This window comes from Heterodontus francisci, chromosome 10 (genome assembly GCF_036365525.1).
Source record: "Heterodontus francisci isolate sHetFra1 chromosome 10, sHetFra1.hap1, whole genome shotgun sequence".
Lineage (NCBI taxonomy): Eukaryota > Metazoa > Chordata > Chondrichthyes > Heterodontiformes > Heterodontidae > Heterodontus > Heterodontus francisci.
In genome coordinates this window covers 16,838,471-16,859,523 of record NC_090380.1, presented here as the reverse complement: position 1 = coordinate 16,859,523, position 21,053 = coordinate 16,838,471, and the positions used below count along the sequence as shown (strand labels likewise).

Below are 21,053 nucleotides of genomic sequence, written 5' to 3'. Positions count from 1 at the left end.
TAAACAGTGGAAGCAGCATGCGATAGACAGGATTAAGCAATCCCGCAGGCAATGGATCAGACCAAAGCTCTGCAGTCCTGTCATATCCAGTCATATATGGTGGTGGACAGTTCGAGAATTAATTGGGGGGAGGTGGCTTCACGAACACCCCATCCTCAATGATGGCAGGGCCTACCACTGGAGTGCCAAAGACAAGGTTGAAGCATTTGCAACCATCTTTAGCCAGAAGTGTCAAGTGGATGACTCATCTCTGTCTCTTCCTGAGGTTCCCAGATGACAGTCTTCAGCCAATTCGATTCACTACACGTGATAGCAAGAAATGGCAGAGTTCACTGGCTATGGGCCCCGTCAACATCACGGCTGCAGTATGAAAGACTTGTGCACCAGTACTAGGTGCACCCCTAGCCAAGCTGTTCCAGTAAAGCTACAACAATGGCATCTACTGGCAATGTGCAAAATTGCCCAGGTATGTCCTGCCCACAAAAACAAGACAAATCCAATCCGGTCGATTACCACCTAGCCAGTCTACTCTCAATCAGCAGCAAAGTAATGGAAGATGTCATCAACAGTGCTATCAAGTTAGACTTACTCAGTAATAACCTGCTCACTGATGCTTAGCTTGCACCCAGACCACTCAGCACCAGACCTCATTACATCCTTGGTCCAAACATGGATAATAGAGCAGAATTCCAGAGGTGAGGTGAGGGCGATTGCCTTTGACAGAGCTTGGTATCAAGGAGCCATAGTAAAACTGAAGGTTGTTGGAGCTCAATCATCTCAGTCCCAGGACATCAGTGCAAGAGTTCCTTAGGATAGTGTCCTAGACCCAACCATCTTCAGATGCTTCATCAATGACCTTCCCTCCATTATAATGTCAGAAGTGGGGATGTTCGCTAATGATTGCACAGTGCTCAGTCCCCTTTCTAACTCCCCAGATACTGAAGCAATATTCCATATGCAGCAAGATCTGGACAACATCCAGGCTTGGCCCGATATGTGGCAAATTCATGCCACACAAGTGCCAGGCAATGATCATCTCCAACAAGAGAGAATCTAACCACCTCCCCTTGACATTCAACAGCATTACCATCACCAAATTCCACACAATCAACATTCTGGGGATTACCATTGACCAAAAACTTAGATAGGCCAGTCACATAAGTACTGCTGCTACAAAAGTACATCAGAGGCTGGGAGTTCTGCAGGAAGTGGATCACCTCCTGACTCCCCAAAGCCTTTCTACCACACAAAAGGTACAAGTTAGGAATGTGATGGAATACTCTCCACTTGCTTGGATAAGTGTAGCTCCATTAAAACATCCAGAACAAAGCAGCCCACTTGATTGTTTAAGGTGGTGGTCAGGGTGCCATTCATTCACGCCACCACCAGCACACCATGGCTGCAGAGTGTACCATCTACAAGATGCACTGCAGCTAAATTTAGATTGGGGGCGGCTGTTTCAGGGTAAATTTAGATTGGGGGCGGCTGTTTGAGGGTAAATCAACATCTGACATGTGGGAGTCTTTCAAACGTCAGTTGATTAGAATCCAGGACCGGCATGTTCCTGTGAGGAAGAAGGATAAGTTTGGCAAGTTTCGGGAACCTTGGATAACGAGGGATATTGTGAGCCTAGTCAAAAAGAAAAAGGAAGCATTCATAAGAGCTCGAAGGCTGGGAACAGACGAAGCCCTTGAGGAATATAAAGACAGTAGGAAGGAACTTAAGCAAGGAGTCAGGAGGGCTAAAAAGGATCATGAAAAGTCATTGGCAAACAGGATTAAGGAGAATCCCAAGGCTTTTTATACATATATAAAGAGCAAGAGGGTAACCAGGGAAAGGGTTGGCCCACTCAAGGACAGAGGAGGGAATCTATGTGTGGAGCCAGAGGAAATGGGCGAGGTACTAAATGAGTACTTTGCATCAGTATTCACCAAAGAGAAGGACTTGGTGGATGATCAGTCTAGGGAAGGGAGTGTAGATAGTCTGGGTCATGTCGTTATCAAAAAGGAGGTGGTGTTGGGCATCTTGCAAAGCATTAAGTTAGCTAAGTCCCCAGGGCCTGATGGGATCTGCCCCAGAATAGTGAGGAAGGCAAGGGAAGAAATTGCTGGGTCCTTGACAGAAATCTTTATATCCTCATTGGCTACAGGTGAGGTCCCAGAGGACTGGAGAATAGCCAATGTTGTTCCTTTGTTTAAGAAGTGTAGCAAGGATAATCCAGGAAATTATAGGCCGGTTAGCCTTAGATCAGTGGTAGGGAAATTATTAGAGAGGATTCTTTGGGACAGGATTTACTCCCATTTGGAAACAAATGAACTTATTAGCGAGAGGCAGCATGGTTTTGTGAAGGGGAGGTCGTGTCTCGCTAACTTGATTGAGTTTTTTGAGGAAGTGACAAAGATGATTGATGAAGGGCGGGCAGCGGATGTTGTCTATATGGACTTCAGTAAAGCCTTTGACAAGGTCCCTCATGGCAGACTGGTACAAAAGGTGAAGTCACACGGGATCAGCGGTGAGCTGGCAAGATGGATACAGAACTGGCTCGGTCATTGAAGACAGAGGATAGCGGTGCTTTTCTGAATGGAGGGCTGTGACTAGTGGTGTTCCGCAGGGATCAGTGCTGGGACCTTTGCTGTTTGTAGTATATATATATAAATGATTTGAAGGAAAATGTAGCTGGTCTGATCAGTAAGTTTGCAGACGACACAAAGGTTGGTGGAGTTGCGGATAGTGATGAGGATTGTCAGAGGATACAGCAGGATATAGATCGGTTGGAGACTTGGGCGGAGAAATGGTAGATGGAGTTTAGTCTGGGCAAATGTGAGGTAATGCATTTTGGAAGATCGAATACAGGTGGGAAGTATACAGTAAATGGCAGAACCCTTAGGAGTATTGACAGGCAGAGAGATCTGGGCGTACAGGTCCACAGATCACTGAAAGTGGCAACGCAGGTGGATAAGGTAGTCAAGAAGGCATACGGCATGCTTGCCTTCATCAGTTGGGGCATAGAGTATAAAAATTGGCAAGTCATGCTGCAGCTGTACAGAACTTTAGTTAGGCCACACTTAGAATATTGCGTGCAATTCTGGTCGCCAAACTACCAGAAGGACGTGGAGGCTTTGGAGAGGGTACAGAAGAGGTTTACCAGGATGTTGCCTGGTCTGGAGGGCATTAGCTATGAGGAGAGGTTGGAAAAACCCGGATTGTTTTCACTGGAACGACGGAGGTGGAGGGGCGACATGATAGAGGTTTACAAAGCTATGAGTGGCATGGACAGAGCGGATAGTCAGAAGCTTTTACCCAGGGTGGAAGAGTCAGTTACTAGGGGACATAGGTTTAAGGTGCGAGGGGCAAAGTTTAGAGGGGATGTGCGAGGCAAGTTCTTTACACAGAGGGTGGTGAGTGCCTGGAACTTGCTGCCGGGGGAGGTGGTAGAAGCAGGTATGATAGCGACGTTTAAGAGGCATCTTGACAAATACATGAATAGGATGGGAATACAGGGATACGGACCCCGGAAGTGCAGAAGGTTTTAGTTTAGACAGGCATCATGATCGGCGCAGGCTTGGAGGGCTGAATGGCCTGCTCCTGTGCTGTACTGTTCTTTGTTTTAAGTTCTAAATTGCATAAAGGAGGGGAAAGTGACTAGCTTCAACTTCAAGGCAGCATTTGATCAGGTGTGGCACCAAGGAGCTCTAGTAAACTCGAAGTCAATGTTGATCAAGGGGCAAAAATCAGTGGCTGGAACAGAGGAAGATGTTCCTCCGCCATTTCTGCCACCTCCAGCGTGATACCACTACCAAACGCATCTTTCCCTCCCTTCCCTGTCAGCATTCCAAAGGGATCATTCCCTCTGCGACACCCAGGTCCACTCCTCCATTACCCCCACCATCTTGTCCCCTTCCCACGGCACCTTCCCCTGCAATCGCAGGAGGTGTAATACCTGCCCATTTACCTCCTCTCTCCTCACTATCCAAGGCCCCAAACACTCTTTTCAGGTGAAGCAGCGATTTACTTGTACTTTCAATGTAGTATACTGTATTCGTTGCTCACAATGTGGTCTCCTCTACATTGGTGAGAGCAAACGCAGACTGGGTGACCGCTTTGCAGAACACCTTCGTTCAGTCCGAAAGCATGTCCCCGAGCTTCCGGTTGCTGGTCATTTCAACACTCCCCCCTGCTCTCACGCTTATATCTCTGTCCTGGGATTGCTGCGGTGTTCCAGTGAACATCAACACAAGCTCGAGGAACAGCATCTCATTTACTAATTAGGTGCACTACAGCCTGCCGGACTGAACATTGAGTTCAATAATTTCAGAGCAGGACGGGCCCCCCATTTTTATTTTTATTTATTTTTTCTGTGTTTATTTTATTTTAGTTTGTTTCTACTGTGCCTACCCACTGTTTTTTTCATGTTTGTGCTTGGGGCCAGGCTGCTCAATTTTCTGTTCATTAACACTCTCTCTGTACTAATGCTTTGTCTTTCAGCACATCATTAATATACCATTTGCCTTTGCTCCATGACCTTCTGGTCAGTTATTCCCTGTGACCTTATCCTATCAACACTTTTCTTTTGTTATCTCTTGCCCCACCCCCGCTTTACTTGCTTAAAACCTTTTACATTTCCAATATCTGCCAGTTCTGATGAAAGGTCACCGACCTGAAACATTAACTCTGCTTCTCTCTCCACAGATGCTGCCAGACCTGCTGAATATTTCCAGCATTTCTTGTTTGTGCTTTCGAGGAAGATGTTGTTGTTGGAAGACAATAATCTCAGCCCTTGGACATCATTGCAGGAGTTCCTCAGGGCATCTGTGTAGCCCAACCATCTTCATCAATTCAGCTGTTTCAATGACCTTGGTCAGAAGTGCAGATGTTTGCTGATGATTGCACTGTGTTCAATTCTTCAGATAATGAAGCAGTCCGTGGCCAGATACAGCAAGACCTGGACAACATCTAGGCTTGGGCTGATAAGTGGCAAGTAACATTCATGCCACACAAATACCAGGCAATGACCATTTCCAACAAGACAGAATCTAACAACCTCCCTTTAACATTCAATCGCATTACAATTACCAAATCCACTATCAACATCCTGAACATCACCATGACTACTGCAGCAGATAAGAGGCTGGGTATTCTGCAGCTAGTGGATCACCTCCCAACTCCCAACCGCCTTTCCACCACCTACAAAGTACATATCAGGATTGTTATGGGATACTCTCCACTTGCCCGGATGGGCACACTCAAGACACTCGACACTGTCCAGGACAAAGCAGTTTGTTTGACTGGCACCTCATCCACTAGCTTTAACATCCACTTCCTTCACCATCAGCACACTGTGGACTTTAAGAAAGTGTTTGATAAAGTACCATATAAAAGGCCAGTTAACAAAACTCAGGGTCCTGGAATAGGAGTGTCAGTGTACAATTGGATAAAAAATTGGCTTAAGGACAGAAAACAGCGAGTCATGGTAAATGGTTGTTTTTCAGACAGGAAGATGGTAAACACTGGTGTTCCCCAAGCATCAGTGCTGGGACCACTGCTTTTTTTGCTATATATAAATGACTTGGATCTTGGAATACAAAGTAGAATTTCAAAATTTGCCTATGGTATCAAACCTGGAGGTGTGGCAAACAGTGTGGATGATACAAACTGCCTGCAACAGGACATAGATAGGCTAGCAGAATGGGCAGACAAGTGGCAGATGGAATTTAATACGAAGAAGTGTGAGGTGTTACATTTTGGCAGCCAAGGGATAGGAAGAGGCAATGTAGACTTAATGGCGCAGTTCTAAAGAGTGTGCAGGAACAGAGGGACGTGGGGGTGCATGCGCATCGACCTTTGAAGGTGGCAGGACATATCGAGAGAGTGGTTAGCAAAGCATATAGGATCTTTGGCTTCATAAATAAACACCTGTAATGTAGACAGCTTCCTTTGTAACATTTTCTGAAATATGCTTGCCAATCTCTTGTGGCATGTCCACACAGTAAGTCAAGATCAAGTATTGTATTTAGGTAAAGTGGGTTAGATGATTACATCAAAGTGTACAGATTTAATGCAATTCCCATTTGAAAGCCATGTATCCTCTGATTTAAAAAATATATATATATATTTCTATTCTAAATTTAGGTCCAGAATTATAATAGGAACTGCCCATGTAAACTTGTCACACTTTAATTACATCTTCTTGCCAGTAGTGGAACTGCAGTGCTTCCATTAGGAAGGGAGGGTATATTTGCATCGTAACAAGTATACATAGGCAGTTTCCATTATAAATATGGACATAATTTTCAGAGAAAATGTTGGCATGACGCATGCAGATGTCAGACTTCTAATAAATTAGCTTGTGGCTCCCATTTTGTTCTTGTTTCTAGATCATGGAGACTAAAGATAATTAGCACATTAAGGTATTTTGAGCTTTTGTTAAATGATTCAAAATGCGGCTAATTCTTTCAAGGAATACTTTTCAAATATTGAAGTTGTTGCTCATGATGTGGGTGACTGATTTCTCTACATAGAATACACTATTTCAATTATATGATACATATTTCTGCATACTTTAAATTATGACCGTGCTTCAAGGGCCCTCACAATCTTCGATCTGTTGATGAGCTGGATTATAAATGAACATGAATAGGAAGTTAAAATAGCCACAAGTCACTTTCACACAAATCTGCGACTCGTGGAGTGAGGGTATACTTAATATAGGGCATGATATAGGAAATGTAGCTTCTGTGACACAGCTCAGTATTTGTGATAGCTTATGTATGAGCTATTTTTCCCTGAGTGTTTGCACCTAACCAAAAAATGAGATGTTGTCACACATCTGTCTGCTGTAAATTCCATGTAAGCCTGTGCAAGAAGAACTTGTTTCCAAATTAGACATCACTACCATACTCGCAGCAGCTTTGAAACTGAATTTCTAAATGCTTTATGATTGATAATGCTGCTTCTATTGAAGTGGAATGTGCATTCCCCTGTCCCTCATCCATTAAACACTAGAAAATAAACCCTCGACAGCTGGATAGTAATTTCAATAAAATTGTGCCCGTTAACTTCTGTTACAGCTGTTTTGAGGCATGCAGTTTCAAATACATCAGAGTTCACTAAATGTGGATTCCAGTCTAATATATACTTTAGATTTAATGTAGCACTGGCACCTTTTAATCCCAAAAGTATTGTGCTTGAGCACCAACAGACCAACAAAATATGATTAATTATTTCTTACTCAATTTGTGATTGTATTTGGAGAGTAATTTTATAACAGGCATGTTTCACACTTCCTCAGAAATAAAGTGTTGATTTTACAACAGTTTTTTAATTTTTTAATTCATTCACAGGATGAGAGTGTTGCTGGCAAGGCCAGCATTTATTGGCCGTCACTAGCTGCCCTTGAGAAGACAACATCTACCACATTCCCTTCATCAAAATATTCAATTAGATTAGTCAAGCATGATTTACGTTTTACAAATCTGTGCTAACTATCCTAACATTGGCATCTACCCGGCAATGTGGAAAATTGCCCAGGTTTGTCCTGTACACAAAAAGCAGGACAAGTCCAACCCAGCCAATTACCGCTCCATCAGTCTACTCTCAATCATCAGTAAAGTGATGGAAGGTGTCATCAACAGTGCCATCAAGCAGCACTTGCTTAGCAATAACCTGCTCAGTGACACTCAGTTTGGGTTCCGCCAGGGCCACTCAGCTCCTGACCTCATTACAGCCTTGGTTCAAACATGGACAAAAGAGCTGAACTCAAGAGGTGAGGTGAGAGTGACTGCCTTTGACATCAAGGCAGCATTTGACCGAGTATGGCATCAAGGAGCCCCAGCAAAACTGGAGTCAACGGGAATCAGGGGGAAAACTCTGCTGGTTAAAATCATACCTAGCGCAAATAAGATGGCTGTGGTTGTTGGAGGTCAATCATCTCAGCTCCAGGACATCACTGCAGGAGTTCCTCAGGGTAGTGTCCGAGGCCCAACCATCTTTAGCTGCTTCATCAGTGACCTTCCTTCAATCAGAAGGTCAGAAGTGGAGATGTGCGATGATTGCACAATGTTCAGCACCATTCGCGACTCCTCAAATACTGAAGCAGTCCGTGTAGAAATGCAGCAAGAGCTGGACAATATCCAGGCTTGGCTGATAAGTGGCAAGTAACATTTGTGCCACACAAGTGCCAGGCAATGACCATCTCCAACAAGAGAGAATCTAACCATCTCCCCTTGACATTCAATAGCATTACGATCGCTGAATCCTCCACTATCAACATCCTATGGGCTACCATTGACCAGCAACTGAACTGGAGTAGCCACATCAATACCGTGGCGACAAGAGCAGGTCAGAGGCTAGGAATCCTGCAGCGAGTAACTCACCTCCTGACTCCTCAAAGCCTGTCCACCATCTACAAGGCACAAGTCAGGAGTGTGATGGAATACTCTCCACTTGCCTGGATGGGTGCAGCTCCAACAACACTCAAGAAGCTCGACACCACCCAGAACAAAGCAGCCCACTTGATTGGCACACCATTCACAAACATTCACTCCCTCCACCACCGACGCACAGTGGCAGCAGTGTGTACCATCTACAAGATGCTCTGTAGCAATGCACCAAGGCTCCTTAGACAGCACCTTCCAAACCTGCGACCTCTACCACCTGGAAGGACAAGAGCAGTAGAGGCATGGGAACATCGCCACCTGCAAGTTCCCCTCCAAGTCACACACCATCCTGACTTGGAACTATATCGATGTTCCTTCACTGTGGCTGGGTCAAAATCCTGGAACTCCCTTCCTAACAGCACTGTGGGTGTACCTACCTCACATGGACTGCAGCGGTTCAAGAAGGCAGCTCACCACCACCTTCTCAAGGGCAATTAGGCATGGGCAAATGTTGGCATAGCCAGTGACGCCCGCATCCCATGAATGAATAAAAAAAAATTAACTCAAGCTTCTCCAAGAGTTTTCTCTGATTATTGTTTCTAAAACTTTACCCACCACTGATGTTACATTATCTGGCCTGTAGTTGCTAGGACTGTCCTTACACCCTTTCTTGAATAATGGTGTCACATTTGCCACTCTCCAATCCTCTGGCATCTCCCCTATATCTAGGGAAGATTGGAAGATTATAGCAAGCCCTTCCACTATCCCCACCCCCATTTCTTTTAACAATCTGGGAAGCAAGCCATCCAGACCAGGTGACTTATTTACCCTAAGCAAAGCCAGCTTATCCAGTACCTTCTCCCTCTTAATTTCCCTATCCATGCCTCTACTCTCTCCCCTTCTGCTGATAATTTGTCAGCATCCGCTTCCTGACTAAACACCAATGCCAAGTACTCATTAAGCATATTAGCCTTTCCCTGTGCCTCTAAGCATATATTACCCTCTTTGTCCCTAATAGGCCCCACTCCACCTCTTATTATTTATATTCAGTGGTTCGTCAGCAATTACTTTTACTTCAGTCCTACTACTGGCCCATGCGTGCCTAAAAAAATGGGCAACACGGAGGTGGAAATCAGCTCCACTATTCCATATTAAATGAGAAGGTATTTTGTTAGATTAGATTAGATTAGAGATACAGCACTGAAACAGGCCCTTCGGCCCACCGAGTCTGTGCCGAACATCAACCACCCATTTATACTAATCCTACACTAATCCCATATTCCTACCAAACATCCCCACCTGTCCCTATATTTCCCTACCACCTACCTATACTAGTGACAATTTATAATGGCCAATTTACCTATCAACCTACAAGTCTTTTGGCTTGTGGGAGGAAACCGGAGCACCCGGAGAAGACCCACGCAGACACAGGGAGAACTTGCAAACTCCACACAGGCAGTACCCAGAATCGAACCCGGGTCGCTGGAGCTGTGAGGCTGCGGTGCTAACCACTGCGCCACTGTGCCGCCTGTTGTTTCTAACATCGGGTATTTCCAGGTATATTTTTGCTCTTGAAGTGTATTTATGGAGATACTGCAATCTGTAAACAGGTCTAAAATTCAACTTAACTTGAACAGAAAATAATTTATTGGTTGAAATCGCGATTGACGAGTAACAAACATGTGGCCTCAATTCAGTGCTCAAGGAAAACCAGAAACAGGAAATGACTAATACAGCAGGTTCCATTTTGTGTGGTATCTTAGATACTGAATACCACAGAATGAATCTTAAACACGATAACATGGCCCGGCTTTTATCACAACAACTCAAAGCCTTGAATCCTGGAATAAAGTATAAACTGCAACACGAGTCTCATTTTTTGGGAAGTGAAATCATACAGGTTATGGGGTATTCAGAGTTTTCAAGATTGCACTGTATCTGAAAGCAAACCAAACAGAAACAAGCTGGGCTAAAGTATATGAACTGGCTTTAGCAACATGGGGCAGATTGTATTAATTGAATTTGTGTTAAACTCAAAAAAAAAGTTCAATATTTAACACAAAGTATTTTGTCTAATAGGAACCACTTTCCTTTGTCTATAGGATACAAATTACAGCTAAAGACCCATAAAACCAGAGGTTTATAGCAGAGAAGGTGTGCCTGTTGTGTCTTTGCAAAACTCATCCCACTGCCTTACCCTCTCACCATAGCTCTGCATCTTCCTCTGCTTCAAAATATTTACCTATATTTTTCTAAAAAGAATCCCTGCCTCACTCACTCAGTGTGGCAAAGCAAGCTATGCTCCAATCACCCTCTCTCTAAAGTGATTGAACTTAACCTACCTTTTCACTATTAGTAATGATTGCAAAGTGAGGATTCATCATCATTCACTCCTCAATTAGAGGAAGTGCTCTCGAAATACTAGAGGAGTTCTGATGAAAGGTTAACTCTGCTTTTCTCTCCACAGATGCTGCCTAACCTGCTAAGTATTTCCAGCATTTTCTATTTTTGTTTGTGCTACAGGAAATACTCTTTCCCTGCTTACTCCAGCAAAATCCATCATCATTTTAAAACCCTCTACGGAGTGGTCTTAGCTTGTGTTGCTCCAGTGGAAATAGTTCCAGTAATTTAAGTCATTCAGTGTAGCTATAGTATCCCTAGCATAATATTGGTCCAATCCTTGGGTTAAGTTATATATTAAGTTATAGATGCATTACCAAAAACCCAAGAGACTTTTGTGTTTCAACTATTTGCATGTGAATTTTTCTAAATAACCATTGCCAATCTCCAATAATTAGCAATAGTGTGAATAATGAGTAACAGCAATAAGACATTCTTATGATAAAATGATATATTTTACAACTTTATGCCCTGAAATGTATTGTAGGTTTAGCTCCTCTCTCACCCATTGCTGGATCATGTGTGACATGGACTGGTTCACAAATCAGGATAAGAAAAGCAAACCTGGTGATCACTACTTCTACTGCTCCTCATCTCAGAACTGTTCTAATTTCTTGTTTAGTAGTTCTCCCCACAACTTACCCGAATCACTGCTTCTACTTTACAAGTGCTCAATGCTAAAGTTATGACTCAGCAAGTTGACTTTAAAGTTATTGTCCTCACTTTCAAACTCCTCCATAGCCACATCACACCCTGTCTCAGTGATCTCCTCCTGGCTTGCTTCCTCAAATGCAGCTTCTGCTTGTATAATGCTGGGCTTCTGTTTGTACCCATTCAGCCACCATGCTTCTAACATCATCTTCCACTTTTCTATCTCCATCTCTTTCAAAATCCTTTCCAAAAACCCTACTCTTTGATCTACAACCCTAATCCGGTTCAATTTTCCCCTTTCCCCTATTGCCCATTAATCAACTGTTTTGTCTTCCTCAACTGAAAGCACTTTGAGGCATTATGCAATGCAAGCAGAACTATAGCAATACAAGTAATATCTGTATAAACAGTAGAGCACTGTACCAGAAAGAGATTTAGGATGTGAGTTTGTACACATATGGCTATTTTCTGATCTCAGTAATGTCACTGTGGGGAAATGCCAAGCAGAAGCTGGGGACTATCAGAGGAACAGTCATCTGTAGCCACTCAAAAAACATCTCTCACTGGCTGCTTCTAAGGCATTAGAAGTAGTAGCCTAGAAACAGAACCCCACCCACTTCCCTCAACTGAGTTGCAGACACATGAATAAAAAAGAACTCACTTCAGACGATTTCAGACAGAAACGAAAAAAAGCTCACAAAATATACTTAATTATCTATATTGCTACTTAAACCAACTTACATTTTCAACAGATTCTCTTTTTTTATGTATACTTTTTATTTCACTATTTCCTATCTAATTATCTCACTGCTCATTTATAACCATCGGCATCTACAGTCCTGAACCAAAGATTTACATTCTATTCATTTGGCAAATAATGGAGGTGGTCAAAACTGGAAGATAAAATTCTTGTAATATTCCTAAAAGATTTTCCTCAGAAACAAGCTACAAATAGAGTATGAAATGCTTTTGCAATGTATAACCTATGGTTCCTTAATATTCAGTTCCACAACTTCCCTTCGCAGGGCATCACTTCTGCTTGCTCGATCAGTTCTCGGTAATGTTGTACTATGTCACTAAAACAAATGTTACATATGGGCATTTAATAAAGTACCCAGTTTAGCTTGTCTGTGCAATGAGCAAATTCCAGTATTTCTGTGATTTCACTGCTTCCAAGACGAATTATCGATTGGATTAAAAATAGGCAGCTTATTAGAAAAAAAAACAAGCTGCATCAAACTGAGACTTCTAAGTAAATCTTAGAAATTTGAAGGAAGATTGATTCATTCAGTTCAAATACTCCATCCTTGATTTATATACAGACACAAGTCCAAGAATAAATTCGAAGTGTTTATTACATTGTAATAGTGGCTTTATAGCATAAGTTTGATGCAGTATTTAACAGATTTTAGGACAAATTTTAAAAACTGTATGTACACTTTCTTAGGCGGCACAGTGGTTAGCACCGCAGCCTCACAGCTCCAGCAACCCGGGTTCAATTCTGGGTACTGCCTGTGTGGAGTTTGCAAGTTCTCCCTGTTTCTGCGTGGGTTTTCTCCGGGTGCTCTGGTTTCCTCCCACAAGCCAAAAGACTTGCAGGTTGGTAGGTAAATTGGCCATTATAAATTGCCACTAGTATAGGTAGGTGGTAGGGAAATATGGGGATGTGGTAGGAATATGGGATTAGTGTAGGATTAGTATAAATGGGTGGTTGATTATCGGCACAGACTCAGTGGACCGAAGGGCCTGTTTCAGTGCTGTATCTCTAAACACTAAACATAAACTTGCAAATAAGAATTAAATGATTTTTTTTTAAATCACAAAAATAAACAGGACATCGCATTCGGCAACTGAATCATTTGGAGGTTCTGTGTAACATTTTTTATTTCCACTGAAAGACTGCAATATGTTAAAGTACATGCAATCAGATTCCCGATGCATTAGGTACACCAGGCCTAAAATAGGACACAAGAAAGTGCCTTTAAAATAGTATTATTTTAAAACAGAAAGTACCAATTTTTAATCTAACAAGACCAAAGATAGAAATAAGGTGATGCAGTAACAGAAACTAGCTCTGTACTAATAGCACGTTGCATTCTGTGACCCAATATCATGCTGAGTAACCTTGACAAATATTAACAAAGGTGCATAATTTACCTGACCATGCCAAACACATACTGCAGAAAGAGCACACTAATTGAGCATTACAGATGCCACATTTGTTAATGATTTCCTTTCAAAAATTTCAAACTGACAGTTGAAGGTGGGGCAATTATATACTCACAGCCTGACTATCAATATGTCTGCCTGGTACACAGCCTTACCACAAGCTTCCTGCGCTTTTGCTTTAAGATATAATCACATGCTTACAGCATTGACTGTGCCCAACGCACGTTGACCGATTAATTCCAGCACAGCACACCAAAGCCCAATTTTGGTTCCTTTGCATTGAAAGACAAATTTCTTTCAGCAAGATGCACAAACCCAACACCCATCATTACCTTAGTGAAGCAGAGTGACTTTTTTTTTTACTCTGTGATTGTCTTAAAGGAGTCCTCACTTTCTTCTGTAAGAGAACATAAGCACTGTATGTCAAACAGTTGCATTTAGAGGAAGGAAGTGACTTGAGTTGCGATAAGTAACGTGTCATCCCAAGAGTACAAGATTTGCCTTTATAAGGTAATTCAACAGTGGATATGGTTATCGCATGAACCAACTTACCGCCTGTTTTCAGTCTTCACTTATTTCCACCTGCTTAATCACTCTCCAAAAAGGCTTCATGCTATAATCTCAGATTCCAATCACTTCAACTCCCAGCATCAAATAATCTTGAGGAAAATCCTCCTTTGTATTAATTTAAAATTGGAAAAAACAAACACCCTAGTGATTAGGAAATATCACATTACCGGAAACAAGTAACTAACAGCATCGATAGTTTAGAAGCAAATTAAAGCTGGCAGTTCCACACTCTATGTTCTTGCTTTAATACATGTGTGGCTCATACTTTTCTGGTTAAGTCCTAGAACGATTTTCTGCAACTGAAATTGATTTCAATTTTTGATGAAATGCAATGTATGAATTCAAGTCAATTGATATACAGCTCATCTGCATTGCGACCCTTTACAGATAAACTTAATTATAAATCTTACATCTGTGCACACTTATGTCAATTTTTCCCCATTATAAATTCCTACGTCCACATTTATATCGGAAACTGTCCATGTAATGTTAGCACTCTGCAATTACACACTGCCACCAGTAAAAGCACTGCTTTGAGACCACTAACAGAAAAGTGTGGTTAATGTGATAAGCTCACATAGACAATTTTCATTGATAAAGTGGATACAGGAATTTATAATGAAACTATAAAAGTAAAGGAAGAATATATGACTTTAAAATGGAGACATTTGCACACCCTGATCCCATCCCTCTAACCTGGCCTCACTTGAAGATTGCACTGTGCAATGATATGGGAGATTGAAGAGTTTTGCATATTATTTTGAAGTGCTCCACTTAAATACTCCATAGCATCATGGAATTATGAAGTGGAAATGTCAGGAGCAGAGGGCCAGCCACATGATAATGTAATAGTGTAATGCGAGTTACATGCACTTCCCCAATATAATGGAGAGTTCCCATGATGACCTAGGCCTTGAACTATGCTGTGCAAATATTAGTGCACTTTGTTACGACCTGGTGAGGAATGTGTCTCGGAGTCTTTGGCTGTCTTTACCTGGTCTTATTGTAACAGTGTTTAATTTTAAACATACCGTGTTTTATGAATCCTTGTTCACAGTTTCCAATTATAAGGCAAAGAAATGAGCACAAACAGGCTTTCTTTGGTTTAAAGCAGAAAGATGAAATTTAATAAACCTTAACTTAAACTCTAATAGGGTTCACGCCTACGGATATACGATGTGCCCATGTTAGCATACATACGTGATATAAACATGCAGCTAGGGACAGAAACGAGCAGAGGAAAAGATAAGTAGAACAGTTTGAGGCAATATCTTGTTACTGTTTCTCCAGCTCGCTGTAGTCCTTGATTGAAGATATGAATATAGAACATAGAACATAGAACAGTACAGGTCCTTCGGCCCACGATGTTGTGCCGAACCTTTAATGTACTGCAAGATAGTCTGGTGTATCGTTGGGGCCCAGTCGTCGTCTTAAAACCTTGTTCACGTAGGAAACCTTTATTCTCTCTGAGTTTACGTGTCCTCAATGGTTTCAGTTCCCTGACAGATGAGCAGGCAGACAGGCAGGAAAGGAGATGTTCTCAGTCCATGAGCACACAGCGTTCTCCCTCAAATCCCTCTGTTGGGAGTGCAAATTCAAAAAACACTCTCAAGTTGCCTAGCAGGTTAGTGATGTGACTAGCTCCTTATATGGAACAGTCTCTTCAACATCCTTTGTTGGAAGTTCAACAGCCAGTTAGCCATGTGACTAAAACTGGTCTGACCACTTCTGTGTATTGGAGAAGCAACTGCTGGGTCCCCATTGTTTCAACATTGTCTGGTACTATGTAAATGTCCTTCCAGTCAGGGTTTTCAATTTTTAAGTTTTAATCTTCATGTGGTGAAATAATGTGTGCCTCAGTCTTGGCAGGTGGGGTTTGCCTGACAACTTGTTTATATGAAGTTTCCTCATCAGCTATTCCAATGATAGCATTAACCAGTTTATCAGTAAATGAAGGTCAACATGGTTTCAGAAAGGGTAATTCCTGCTTGACCAACCTATTTAATAAATTGGAATTCCAAGTGGATGTTGGAAGTCATTCTTAGGATATGGGCATTGCTGGCAAGGTTGGCATTTTTTTTGTCCATCTCTAGTTGCTTTTGAGAAGGTAGTCGTGGCCTTTCATCTTGAACTGCAGCAGTCCATGTGAAGGTGCCTGAAATGTTGTTAGGAAGGAAACTCCAGGATTTTGACACAGCACTGAAGGACTGGCAATGCATTTGCAAATCACAATGATGTGAAACTTGGAGGTGACGGTATTCCCACGCACCTGATACCCTTATCCTTCGAGCTGGTGGAGGTTGCAAGTTCGGTCTGTGTTTCCAAAGAAGCTACGGCAACTTGCCACAGTCAACAGAAGAAAATATTGATTGTATAGCCACAGCACAACCATTGAGTAGCTACCGTATGCCAGTGGCCGAGGGATGGATGTTTAGGTGGTGGATGGTTGCTGATCAAATGGACTGCATTTTCCTGAATGCTATCAAGCTTCTTGCATTGTTGAAGCTGCACACATCCAAACGAATAGTGTCCCATCACAATCCTGATTGGTGCCTTGTAGATGATGGAGAAACACCAGGGAGTCAGAAGGTGAGCTCTTCCCTGCAGAATACCCAGCCTCTGATCTGCTCCAGTAGCCACTCATTTATGTGGCTGTTTTAGTGAGTTTCGACTCAATGTTGACTCCATGATGTTCTTAATGGGGGGATTTGGTGATGTGGTTGGGCTCTCTCTTATTAGAGATGGGCATTGCTTGGTGCGAATGTGACTTGCCACTTATCAGCCTTGCTGCATTTGGGCATGGACTGCTTCATTATCTGAGGAATTGATAATGGAGCTAAACATTGAGCAATCATTAGCAAAAAGCCCCACTTTTGACCTCATGATGAAGGAAAAATCATTGATAAAGCAGCTGAAGATCACTGGGCTCAAAATACTGCTCTGACAAACTGCTGCAGTGGATCTGGACTTCAAATACTTTTGCTGAAGTTTCACATAAAAGGCAGCTCCACAAACCTTGGGTGTAACAATCCTTGGGAAAACTTAAAATTAGGTATGCAATTGGCTGAAAGCGTAGGGGCATGCTGTTTTCCTGGAGAGATAAGCTGAGTACAGTGTATCAGGTAATAAGGACTGGAGCAACTACAGTTAATAACTTCTAAAATTGATCTGTATTCCTAACAAAATGCATGTTAGTCTGAAATAAAAACAAGAAATTCTGGAAATACTCAGCAGGCCTGGCAGAATCTGTGGAGAGAGAAGCAGAGTTAACGCTTCAGATCAGTGACCCTTCTTCAGAACTAGCAGATATTAGAAACCTGAAAGTAAGCAAGTAAAGCGGGGGTGGGGCAAGAGATAACCAAGGAGAAGGTGTAGATAGGACAAGGTCACAGAGAATAACCGACCAGAAGGCATTAGAGCAAAGGCAAACAATATGTTAATGGTGTGGTGAAAGACAAAGCATTAATACAGATCGGGTGTTAATGGACTGAAAACTGAACAACCACAAGCAGAAATATGAAAAAAAAACTGTGGGTAGGCAAACTGAACAAACGAAGATAAGATAAAATAAAATAAAATAAACACAAATATTAAAAAAAAGAATAACTAAAAAGTAAAATGGGGGGTCTGTCATGCTCTTAAATTATTGAACTCAATGTTTAGTCCGGCAGGCTGTCGTGTGCCTAATCGGTAAATGAGATGCTGTTCCTCGAGTTTGCTTTGATGTGCACTGGAACACTGCAGCAATCCCAGGACAGAGATGTGAGCATGAGAGCAGGGGGCTGTGTTGAAACGGCAAGTAACCAGAAGCTCAGGGTCATGCTTTCGGACATAGCGGAGGTGTTCTGCAAAGAGGTCACCCAGTCTGCGTTTAGTCTCCCCAATGTACAGCAGACCACATCGTGAGCAGCGAATACAGTATACTACATTGAAAGTACAAGCACACTCCTGAAAGGAGTGTTTGCGGCCTGGGATAGTGAGGAGAGAGGAGGTAAATGGGCACATATTACACCTCCTGCAATTGCAGGGGAAGGTGCCATGGGAAGGGGATGAAGTGGTGGGGGTAATGAAGGAGTGGACCAGGGTGTCGCGGAGGGAACGATCCCTTCAGAATGCTGACAGAGGAAGGGAGGGGAAGATTCATTTGGTAGTGGCATCACGCCAGAGGTGATGGAAATGGCGGATGATGATCCTTTGGGTATGGAGGCTGATGGGGTGGAAAGTGAGGACAAGGGGAACCCTGTCACGGTTCTTGGAGGGAGGGGAAGGGATGAGGGTAGTGGTGTGGGAAATGGGCCGGACACGGTTGAAGGCCCTGTGAACCACAGTGGTGGGGAATCCTCAGTTGAGGCAAAAAGGAAGACATATCAGAAGCGCTGTCACGGAAGGTTGCATCATCAGAGCAGATGCGTCGGAGATGGAGAATCTGGGAGAATGGAATGGAGTCCTACAGGAGGCAGGGTGTGAAGAAGTGTAGTCGAGGTAGCTGTGGGAATCGGTGGGCTTATAATGGATATTAGTAGACAGCCTAGCTCCAGAAATGGAGACAGTGAAGTTGAGGAAGGGAAGGGAAGTGTCGGAGATGGACCATGTAAAGGTGAGAAGGGTGGAAATTAGAAGCAAAGTTGATAAAGTTTTCCAGTTCAGGGCGAGAGCAGGAAACGGCACCAATACAGTCATCAATGTACCGGAAAAAAGAGTTGGGGGAGGGGGCCTGAGTAGGACTGGAACAATGGATGTTTGACATATCCCACAAAAAGACAGGCATAACTAGGACCCATGCGGGTACCCATAGCAACACCTTTTACTTGAAGGAAGTGAATGAAGTTGAAGGAGAAGTTGTTCAATGTGAGAACATTGGAGGAGGGTGGTGGTGGATGGGGACTGGTTGGGCCTCTGTTCAAGGAAGAAGCAGAGAGCCCTTAAAACTGTCTTGGTGGGGATGGAGATGTAGAGAGATTGGATGTCCAGAGTGAAGAGGAGGCGGTTGGGACCAGGAAACTGGAAATTGTCAAAATGACATAGGGCAACAGAACAGTCACGGATGCAGGTGGGAAGAGACTGGACCAGCGAAGAAAAGATAGAGTCAAGATAGGAAGAAATAAGTCTGTTAGTCTGACTTTGGGTGGGGTGGGAGGCAGGTACAATCAAGTGGCAGAATTTTGGCAAATGAAATTCAATACAGGTGTTTCACAATCAAAGAATAGTGTTAAACTGGCTATGGAGGAAGCTGGAGGAAATTCAAGTTTCTAGGGATGGCCTTATCTCATTCTTCTGCCCTTTTGTCCTCTCTCTCCGGATTGAAATTATGCTTTGTCCTTGACCCTCATTTAGGCTTCACATGCTAACTGAAGCAGGAAGATTCATTTTCAGAGGTGTGATCGACCCCTATTTTCACTCTCTCGCAGTCCCCAATCTAGGGGTTTAAAATGCCATATTGCATCTTTGATTTGCCTGGAGATCACAGCGTAGTCAAGTGTCTGTGCTCCTTAGTGATCACCATCTCCTCTATGATATGCCTGACACCAGCAATTTGTCTACAATTGCTTGCTTGTCTGTCTTGCTGACGATGTCTATTTCAAATTAAATTGCACACAGGATGGGTGTCAATCAAACTTCATTTGTGCAGGCCAGACACAGTAATAGCATCAGACATAAATACTTCCACTGTTGCTATGCAAACTTTGGGTCAAAACTCCAAGATGCTGGCATTGAACCCTTCACTTGCTTGGACGAGAGTTCCAGGAAATACTGAGGGAGAGATTCTGAAAACTCAAATGCCTGCTCAGAGATCAATGAGCAACAGGATGAAATGGCCTTTGGCAATGGTCTGCTCTGCAAGCAGACAGTGACTACAGAAAAGTGACCCAGGCACTGATGTAGTTCCGCTAGGATACGTCACAGTCAGCAGGCCTTCAGCATCCTGGCGACTTGCCAACTAGGGGAAAACTTACTGGCTTGGCATATGGACAACAAACATGGTGATGGTCATAGCATGAATGGCAAAAATACATGCCCCAATCATAAAATTAATTCACTATTAACCTATCTTGTAATCCATCCATCTTTCATTGTGAAAGAAAGAAAGCATCAGCTATCCAAAAGCAAAATTCAGTGGCTAATTCCAGTAACATTCCCTGCAGGCAATTCATAGGTTCCATGTGGTATAAAAGATGAGGGTAGTGGTGACATTTGCTGAAATTGTTAGTACACAGCACCTTTTTTTTTAAAAGCATTGATTCTGCAGATGTGGCTGTCACTGGCAAGGCTGGCCTATATTGCCTATCCCTAGTTGCCCTGTGGTGGGATCTTCATTTTGAATCACTGCAGTGCACCAGTTTGATACAACTAAGTGATTGCTAGGCCACTTCAGTGAGCATTTAAGAGTCAACCCCCCACTTTGGTGTGAAACTGGGGTCACATATAGGCCAGATTGGGGTACAACAGCAGGTTTCCTTCTCCACAGTAAATCAGCTGGGTTTTTAATGACAATATGACAGGTCATTTTCCTGAATTCAAGTTCTCAAACTGCAATGATGGGATTTAAACTCAGTTTCTCTGTGATTTTAGTTCAGGTCTTTGGATTACTAATCCACTAACAGAATGGTATCCAAGCAGGTCTTCAGGCTCTGGTGAGCTAGTCTCCTCATGTATTGATACTTCGCCATGAGTGAAGTTGAATCTGTAGTACACCCACTCCCTGGGTGAGGACCTGTTGTATGCCATTCACTGTGTGCTCCTGGACCACCACCTTCTTGACTATGAAATACCGGTCAGCAGTGGTTTTTATATCCATGCTCTCAAGCAAAAAACTCTACACTAATGCACTTTTTAAACTGCTGTTTCTAAAAACTCTTTCCTGAAACTTAGTAAGGACAGGTCTGATTT

The 21,053-nt window shown here is 42.8% G+C and overlaps 1 protein-coding gene across 1 annotated transcript in view; it reads right to left on the bottom strand.

The window, feature by feature from the left end:
• Positions 1-14,052, bottom strand: part of LOC137374314 (plastin-2-like) — a 72,601-nt gene extending 58,549 nt beyond the window's left edge. Inside the window, exon 1 of the mRNA XM_068040170.1 lies at positions 13,928-14,052. The gene's annotated coding sequence lies outside the window, so the exon portion shown is untranslated. The remainder of the gene's footprint in view (positions 1-13,927) is intronic.
• Positions 14,053-21,053: the final 7,001 nt, after the last annotated feature.